The sequence below is a fragment of the Microtus ochrogaster genome, unplaced genomic scaffold, assembly GCF_000317375.1.
Source record: "Microtus ochrogaster isolate Prairie Vole_2 unplaced genomic scaffold, MicOch1.0 UNK3, whole genome shotgun sequence".
Lineage (NCBI taxonomy): Eukaryota > Metazoa > Chordata > Mammalia > Rodentia > Cricetidae > Microtus > Microtus ochrogaster.
In genome coordinates this window covers 6,144,395-6,152,367 of record NW_004949101.1, presented here as the reverse complement: position 1 = coordinate 6,152,367, position 7,973 = coordinate 6,144,395, and the positions used below count along the sequence as shown (strand labels likewise).

At 40.2% G+C, this 7,973-nt stretch overlaps 1 protein-coding gene across 1 annotated transcript in view; it reads left to right on the top strand.

Moving 5' to 3' along the window:
• Window positions 1-7,973, top strand: part of Macrod2 (MACRO domain containing 2) — a 1,889,857-nt gene that overhangs the window by 1,865,088 nt on the left and 16,796 nt on the right. The gene's annotated exons all lie outside the window — the stretch shown is intronic.

Here is a 7,973-nt window from a genome sequence, read left to right as displayed (position 1 = left end):
TGTAGACCAGGCTGGTCTCGAACTCACAGAGATCCGCCTGCCTCTGCCTCCCAAGTGCTGGGATTAAAGGCGTGCGCCACCACCGCCCGTTGGAGGATCCTCCAATATCTCTTCGAATTTATGTATTTAAGAAACTAGCTACCTGGCACTCAGTATGCATTATGGCACCTTTTCTTCTGTGATGAGGCCAGCTCCATTTATCACTTTTTATGGAATGTCACTGACCTGCAAAGGTTGCTATAATCAAAGCTTTGAGAACAGTGGCAGTTGGTAATTGAAAATGAAAATAGCACTGAGTGTTTCAGACTCTGTTTCAGCATCTTTTAATCTCCTGCTAGGAGCCCTGAAATATACCTCTTGTTTATGTTCCAAGCAGTACCAATCAAAATGGGCGATGGTCAGACAAACTGGAATAAATAGGGAATAGAGGTATTTTGTTTTTATCAGATTCTATTGTCTGTGTGGAATGGACTCATTTCTCTGGGACACTCAGTTGCATTGCTCGGCAGGATAGAAGCCATCCAGATAACACCAGTGTCACACTCATAAGTCAGAGTAACTAATGTCTGTTGCTCTCCCCACCCCCAGCCTGAAGACACATCCATGCTCACACGCTTGAGCAGATAACACACATGCACAAGCAAGGTCATCGAAGCATGTCACTGCACACTGACAGATTCAAGTCACATACAGTACACGCAGGCACAAACTGTGCATAATAACATTAATAAATGAATACATCCACCAAACATACTGTTCAAACTTTGAGAACAAATCAAATGGACAATACCTCTCTGTGTTCCAGAAGTGTAGTCACATAAAGGGCTCAAACGTTGATGGCCACTGTGTTTTTTGCCTGCTATAGATCTCGAACCATCTATTGCAAGCCATGCTAATCTGTGCTAACATTGTGTCCAAGCCTAAGGTATCTTACAAGCTACGTGGTAAAACGATGTTAAACGCACAGGCATAGGGCAAGCACTTAACTGTTTTCTGATTGGCTTCCTGAACTTTGCTTTGCTCAGTTTGGCCTTCCCTGGCCTAGCTAGCTGGTATCAGCACTGTGTATCTTACTTCATTTTTGCTGAGCGTTGCTTAATAGACTGGTATCCAACCTGTTCAGTGAAAGTTCTCTCGGGTTATTGCCATTGGTCGTATCGGGAATTCTCTTTCTCAGTCCTTCCGCTCTGCCCCTAGATGTAGCTCCCCTCAAAAATGAGATCCCCGAGAAGAATGCCAAGGAAGTCATGTGCCTGTAGAATTAGGTCAGCTAATTTCCCTTCCATGGTAATAACTTCTTATCAAATATAACATTAATGCTATCCTTTGTTCAATTCTGATTACATTTCAGAGAGTGAGATAAGGATCAGAACATTTTACAGTGGTTTTGCTAGCAAAAACAAAAGCAAACAAACTGGAAAAAGAAAAAAAATCCTTGGTTTTACCAAACTATGACATGTGGTAAGGAGCTATTTAAAGTTTGGTGGCTATCCAGCTGCCACTCTTTATCACAGGGCCATGTCCTGTTCATTCTCTGTTGGCTTTCCTGTCGTCCTAATGATGGTTTGTGTGTTTCTTTGGGTACTGAGTACAGGAATCCTGGGCACTCTCTTAATGACATGCTTTGATAAATCTGTGTTGCTAACTTAGCCTTTTTCCAGATTGCCAGTCTCTTCCTTGTTAATATAATGTTTTCTCTGGCTAAGATTTTTATTTACCTCACAGTCCGGGGCTCCTTTCCCATGTTACCTTTTCCAACTGACTCTGTAACCTACCTGGAATTTATTTTCAGAACATTGGAGACAATCCCTCCAGTAGATACTATTAACTAATTCTGTATTGTTTTTTTCTGAAAACACTTCTGATTTTAAATGCCAAGTTGGAAAGATTTTGTTGGGCGTGGAAATTTAGGTTGAAGACATTTTTCCTTTATTGCCAAAAACACATCACACTGTCTCTCCACTTCATTGTTTGCTGCGTGCTCATGCGCAAATCTCAACTCTTGCTCTTTGCAGTCCAATGCACCTCTTCCTAAGTAGTTAATTTTTTTATTTTTCCTAACCTTGGTTTTCAGCACTTTTACAATGACTGATCTGAGTTTTGTTTTTGCACTAGTTTTGCCTGTTGCTACCACACCCTTGATAGAATATCAGAACATTAATTCCATCAAACTGGCATTATTTGTTAAAATATTGGTTTGCCCATTATAAGGAGGATTCCAAAACTTCCCGGTTGTCTCTCAACTATAGTGCTGGACTTGCTCTTCTGTTTCAGTTCTCAGTGTGGAACACACTAACAGGACTAACCACGCTTCAGCTGAGTGGATCAAATTCACCTATTGAATCCATATCCTTTTTTGTTGTTGTTCTAGAACGGTCATCTGGTTTTACAGTGTCCAATTCTCTGAGAAGCTTTTTGTTAAGCAAATTACTCAGTTCAGCACCCAAGTTCTTAATAGACATTGGTCATTCAACATTTTGTCTAGAACACCTGTTCTCACTTTCTCCGCTTTCAGTGCTCTGTTGGAGCAGTTTCCTGCTGCCGCGTAACTTTTCATTGCATGGTGGACACTGCGCTTAAAAACTTCATGAGGACACTTTGAGATTCTGAATGGTTTTATCCTCCTCCAGGGATTTATTTTCACTTCCAACAGGCAGGATAACACACTAAAGCAGTTGAGACCCCTTCGGGGTTGCATATCAGATATTTACTTAGCAATTTATAACCATAGTAAAATGAGTTAGGAAGTAGCAAAGAAATAATTTTGTGGTTGGGGGTCACTGTAACATGAACTGTATAAAAATCCATGAATTGTATTTTAATGCATTAGCAAGGTTGAGGACAGCTGTAATAGAGAAATGTACCTCAAGATTCAAGGAGGCTTTTTGTTGTTGTTGTTTTTAATTGATTAAAGTGGTTTCATGTGTGTTTGTGGTGCTGAGAACGAAACACAAAACCTAATTCTCACACATTGTAGGCAAGTGTTCTGCTGCTTAGCTGTATCCTGAACCCTAAACTTCATTTTTAACTTCAAAGCTGATCTGTCTTAGATTTCTTCCTTGGTGGGCCCTCACCACTTACTCTTGCCTTCCATCAACCCTCGAAGACACCACAAGTGCCTGTGCCATCACTGCTACTGGGACGCCAGCCCACAGCTTTGTTCCTCACGGGCTCTGGGCTGCATCATTAGCTCACTGGTTCCTTAAAATAACTCTTGTCAGCAGCCTGCCCACTGCTTCTAGAGATCTCGGCTAGTCCACATCAGCAGCGCCAAGCTCAGGCTGAAACCCTGTCTCATTATTATCTTCATTTACATTTCTTTTGTGATTATAAAACTGAATCATCTTTCACTTGAATGTAAGACATTATTTCTTGCTTTGTGAACTCTCAAATCTCATGCAATTTTTCTATTGAAATATTGACCTACATTTTTATTTTTAGAAGTTCTTTATGCCTTTTAATATTATGAATTACCTATGATAAAAATGCAAGGTTTTTTCTTTTTTGAAATACTTGTAGCTACACTCCAAAGCTTCTTGTGTTTATGAAGTCAGACATTTTTTTTTGTTTTATTTCTGCTATGCTTTTAATCTCAAGTGACAAACTGCTCATGCCCACATCCTTAAGGGACAATCACTGATTTCTTCTGCACACAAGTGTAAGTAGTGTGCTAATGAACACTTGCAAAGTGCTAAACTTTCTGGAAGATTCAGAGTTAAAGTGTGAGATTGCGGTGACAGGTTGAGCTGCAAGTTCAAGGTCTCTTTTCTGTGTCCTGATCCCATCCTCAGACATTACTAGCAGAACTCGAGCAGTGCTACAGGATGATTATGTCTGAAGAGTTTTCTTCTTGTGTTAGCCTTTCCCAGTGCTAGCTCATCTAATTTTGTATCATCAGTTTTACTGAAGAATGGCACCTCCCTGATTCCTCCTGTGTATCTCACACTCCTTTTCCAATATCCAATACAACAGCTTCTTCAGTGTTTTCAACTAAATAAGCCTTAACTCATACCTCAAATCTTAAAATGGCGTTCTTCCTCCTCCCCCACTCCGCTTGTATTTACATGTTCAAGTTCTGACTTCCCTACCAAGCCACATGGTCAACCATGTTGAAGTCATATTTCATTTTTTAAACTAGTATTAATTTTTTCCATCCCAGTCAGTTTTCTGTCCCTCCCTTCTCTCCTCCCAGTCCAACCTTCTCGCCTTTTTCTTCAGAAAGGGGCAGGCCTCCCATGTATATCATCCAGTCATGGTGTATCAAGTATCTCCTCTGCTATTAAGACTGGAAGAGGCAACCCAGTAGGTGGGAAGGGACCCCAAAACAGGTAACAGAGTCAGAAACAGCCCCTACGTCCACTGTTAGGAGTCCCACAAGAAGACCAAGCTTTCCAAGTGTAACATATTCAGAGGGCCTAGGTCAGTCCCACGCAAACTTTCTGGTTGGCGTTTCAGTCTCTCTGAGTCCCTATGAGCATATGAGCCCAAGGTAGTTGATTGTGTTGGTTTTCTTTGTCTCTTGCCCCCTCTGGTTCCAATACTCCTCCTCACCTCTCTTCAGCAGGATTCCCTGAGGTCCGCCTAATCTTTGGCTGTAGGTCTCTGCATCTGTTTCTATCAGTTGCTGGGTGAGGACTCTCTGATGACAACTGGACTAGGCAACAATCTATGAGTATAGCAAAATTCACTAGGAGTCATTTCGTTGACATTTATTGATTTATTTATTGCCGTTCATGTGTGGTTCTATCCTAGGTGTCTGGGTTGTCCAGCCTCTGGGTCCTAACCCTACAGGCAATGTCAGAGGTGGGCTCCCTCTCATGGTATGGGTCTCAAGCTAGTCTAGTCATTAGTTGGCAACTGCCATAATTTCTGTCCCACCTTTATTCCCAGCATATCTTGTAGGCAGGGCACATTGCAGGTCAAACATTTGGTCAAAGGTTCCATTGCACTAGGTTCTAGGTCATCTCAGAGGTACCCCTGATTCCAGTTGTCTTTGCTAGTACTCTCTCCCTCCATGCTCCCCAACCTGACCCCTCCTGTTCCCATGCCCACCCCACCCCCATTCAGTCCCCCCATTTACCTGTGATATCTATTCTATTTCCCCTTCACAGTGAGATTCCTGTATCTCCCCTGCCCTTTCGCCCTCCTTGTTACCTCGCCCCCCCCTAAGTCTGTGGGTTATAGCTTGATTATCATTTACTTAATAGCTAATATCCACATATAACTGAGTACATACTTCAACAACCTCCACAAAATTGGAAAATCTAAACGAAATGGATAACTTCCTTGATATAGACCACTTACCAATGTTAAATCAAGATCAGATAAACAAATAGGCATATAGCCCCTAAAGAAATAAAAGCAGTCATCTTAAAAAATAAATAAAAAGCCCAGAGCTAGATTTTTTTAGGACAGATTCTACCAGACTTTCATAGAAGAGCTAATACCAGTACTCAAATTATTCCACAAAATAGAAACAGAAGAAACATTCATTCTATAAAGCTACAGTTACCCTGATACCCAAAGCACACAAAGACCCAACAAAGAAAGAGAATTACAGACCAATTTCCCTTAAGAACAATGATGAAAAATATTAATAAAAAATAATTGAAAACTGAATTCAAAAACACATTGGAAAGATCATCCACTATGATCAAGTGGGCTTCATACCAGAGATGCAAGGATGGATAACAAAAGTTGTTAATGTAATCCACCATATAAACAAATGAAAGAAAAAAAAATCACATGATCATCTCATTAGATGCTGAAAAAGCCTTTGACAAAATCTAATACCCCTTCACAATAAAAGTCTTGGAGAGATCATGGAAGTAAAGCACACATAAACATAATAAAGGTAATATACAGCAAGCCAATAGCCAAAATCAAATTAAATAAAGAGAAACTTTAAGCAAGTCTACTAAAATCAGGAACAAGACAAGGTTGTCCAGTCTCTCTATATCTATCCAATAATACTTGAGGTTCTAGCTAGAGCAATAAGACAACTAAAGGAGATTAAGTGAATACAAAATGAAAAGGAAGAAATGAAAATATCTCTATTTACAGATAGATAATATGATAGTATAGATAGGTGACCCAGAAAATTCTACCAGGGAGATTCTATAGCTGATAAATACCTTCAGTGAAGTGGCTAGACACAAAATAAACTAAAAAAACAAAAAAAAACCCTACCAGTATCCCTCCCATATACAAAAGAAATTAGAGAAACAACACCTGTCACAATAGCCACAAATAATATAAAATATATTGATATAACTCTAACCAAGCAAGTAAAAGACCTATATAGCAAGAACTTCAAGTCTTTGAAGAAAGACATGGGAGAAGATATCAGAAGATGGAAAGATCTCCCAAGCTCATGGATTGGTAGGATTAAAATAGAAAATGACAATCTTACCAAAAGCAATCCTCATCGAAATTCTGGCACAATTCTTTACAGAACTTGAAAAAAACAATACTTAACTTTATATGTAAAAACAAAACAAAAACAACAACAACTAAGAAAAATGGACAGCTAAAGCAATCCTGTACAATAAACAAACTTCTGGAGTGAAGTGTGATCCTAATTACTCCTAATCAATAAAAATCTAAAGTCAGATATTAGGGTGAAAGCTGAAAGATCAGAGAAGCAGAGCAGCCAGCCACCAGAGACTCTGAATCCTTAGACTGAATGGGGGCAATTCTGTCTCTATGAATTTTCAGACTGACTCTGGTTGGGGGGATCCTGTCTCTACCCACATCATATTGTTGTCTCCACCTTCCTAGTGCTGGTATTAAAGGCATGTGCCTCCCTAGTGCTGGCATCAAAGGTGTGAGTCACCACCAACTGGCTCTGTTTCTCTTTTAAGACTGGTTCAATCTTGTGAAGTTCAGGGTGGCCTTAAACTCCCAATCTTCCTGCTTCCTCCTCCCAAGTGCTGGGATTAAAGTGAGCCACCACTGCCTGGCCTCTGTGGTTAACTAGTGGCTAGCTCTGCCCTCTGATCTCCAGGCAAGCTTTATTCATTTGAACACAAACAAAATATACAACACTCGAGGTATCACCATCCCTGATTCAAGCTGTACTATAGAGTAGAACAATAAAAGCCACATGGTATCAGCATAAAAACAGACAGATTTATCAATTTATCAATGGAACCAAATCAAAGACCCAGATGAAAATTCATATATCTATGGACACCTGATTTTTGATAAAGCATAAAGAAATAAACAATGAAAAAAAGAAAGTATCTTCAGACGTCAATGCATAGAGATTTGCAACCAGATACATACCTGTCACCCTGCCAAACCCAAGTCCAAGTGGATCAAAGACTTCAACATGAAACCAGATACACTAAGCCATATTTCTTGACTGTCAGCACCAGTATGTGGTTCAAGAGTACAGATTATCAGCAAACGCCTTTCCCTCTGCAAGATCACAAACTGAGCTGCCCCTCTTGCTTTATCCCCACTTGGCATGCTGAATCTAACCTATTCTCTTCTCAGGCAGTCCTCCTGTCAAACGATTTCACCTTCTCTTTAAAAAGTACAGAAAGAAAACCTTCAAGTGCCTGTATTTGTAAATTCCCAGCATTTTTGTTGGGAAAACATATTAGGTATTTGAGGTTTGAGAGGTTTTTGTCCTTTTGAATATCTGTAAGGTCAGCAATCCTCTCCTAGCACCAGCTAATCTATCAGCTGGCTGTGATGGCCCACAGCTTTAATGCAAGCACTATGGAGGCAGAGGCAAGAGAACCTTTGCATTGGAGGCCAGCCTGGTCTACACAATGTGTTCCAGGACAGCCAGGGCTGCACACGGAGAAACTTTGGGTTCCTATCTATCTATCTATCTATCTATCTATCTATCTATCTATCTATCTATCTATCTATCTATCCATCCACCCACCCATCTATCCACCCACCCACCTATCTATCTATCTATCTATCTATCTATCTATCTATCTATCTATCTATCTATC